Source organism: Gekko japonicus, unplaced genomic scaffold, assembly GCF_001447785.1.
Source record: "Gekko japonicus isolate JY-2015 unplaced genomic scaffold, Gekko_japonicus_V1.1 scaffold1202, whole genome shotgun sequence".
Classification (NCBI taxonomy): domain Eukaryota; kingdom Metazoa; phylum Chordata; class Lepidosauria; order Squamata; family Gekkonidae; genus Gekko; species Gekko japonicus.
Window position 1 is genome coordinate 191,527 of NW_015175394.1, and position 1,608 is coordinate 193,134.

Genomic DNA, 1,608 nt, shown 5'->3' on the forward strand with positions numbered 1-1,608 from the left:
CTCGTGGCATCAGAACCGGTGTTTGGACCGGGCATCCCTGCATGTCACCTTGCAGGGCACAGTCCCCAGAGCGTGGGGATGTGTCGTTTGGGGTGGTCCAATTATTGTTTTGGGGTGCAGCCTGGCCCCAGTGCCGTCCTGTGTGTTTGTCCTGGGGACAGTGCACTTTGGAGCAGCTGGCACCAGAACCGCGCTTTGGACCAGCACACCGCATATGTCCCCTCGAAGGGGAGAGTCCTGTGAATGTGGGGGTATATGATATGTGGTGGTCCATTCCTTAATTTTGGTGCAGGGGGCACTTCCTTATTCAAATCTGCTTTAAAATACAGGTCTCGGGGAAGCCCTGCGAATAGAAGCTCGTGGCATCAGAACCGGTGTTTGGACTGGGCATCTCTGCATGTCACCTTGCAGATGGTCCAGACCTTATTTTGGGTGCAGGGGGCACTTCCTTATTCAAATCTGCTTTAAAATACAGGCCTCGGGGAAGCCCTGCGAATAGAAGCTCGTGGCATCAGAACTGGTGTTTGGACTGGGCATCTCTGCATGTCACCTTGCAGGGCACAGTCCCCAGAGCGTGGGGATGTGTCATTTGGGGTGGTCCAAATATTGTTTTGGGGTGCAGCCTGGCCCCAGTGCCTGCTTGTGTGATTGTCCTAGGGGCACTGCACTTTGGAGCAGCTGGCACCAGAACCGCGCTTTGGACCAGCACACCGCATATGTCCCCTCGAAGGGGAGAGTCCTGTGAATGTGGGGGTATATGATATGTGGTGGTCCAGACTTTAGTTTGGGGTTCAGAGCTTTCCAACTCACTCTCCCTAGTGTTTCTGAATGACTACACGAATACGAATAAGTAACGAATAAGGAATGAATAAGGAAGTGCGAATAAGGAACCAACTTCAGCCTCCTGGCATCGGCTGGATGTCCGTAGGGCACTAAGCTTCTACTTGGATAGGACTAAGGGGTGGCGAAAAACGGAATCCCTGTTCGTGGCTGTCATGATCCCCAGAGTGGTCTTTGGGTTTCATTGCCACCACCCTGGACTTTCCGGTCCCTCGGGAGTCCCAGGGTATCTCCAAGCCCTTGCTAACCGAGTGTTACAGGCGTGAATGACCCAGGTGGACACCAACCAAATCACACAGAACAGGGTTTATTAGGAAAATTGGGCAAGGTGCGTAAACTGGATAACGGGGGGAAAGGTCAAATGAAAATAAACTAACGCAACTGCCTTACTTGGCTTTTCCTATCAGGCCCCAGCCTGCCTAACTCACTCAGGCTCCTCCTCCTCCCAGCCCGGCCTGTCTCTCACAAGACCCAGCCGCAGGGAGGCAAAGGACTGAGGGCTTCTCCCCTTCTCGCTCAGAGACTCCAGCTACCATCAACTAGCAGCCAGCAACTGCCTTAAACTGTCTTCCCCCAGACTCCGTTCCCCCAGACTCCGTTCCCAACAGATTCTAACGGTCTCCTTTAGAATCTTCCCTGACTCTCCCAATGCCTTCTGGGAGTTGTAGGCCTAGCCGCCTCCTACTGCCACCCAGGCCTCTTAGGCTGGCTAGGCCGTACTGGCACAGGCCAGATCATGACAGTTGCATTCTCTCCACGCCTGCTCTT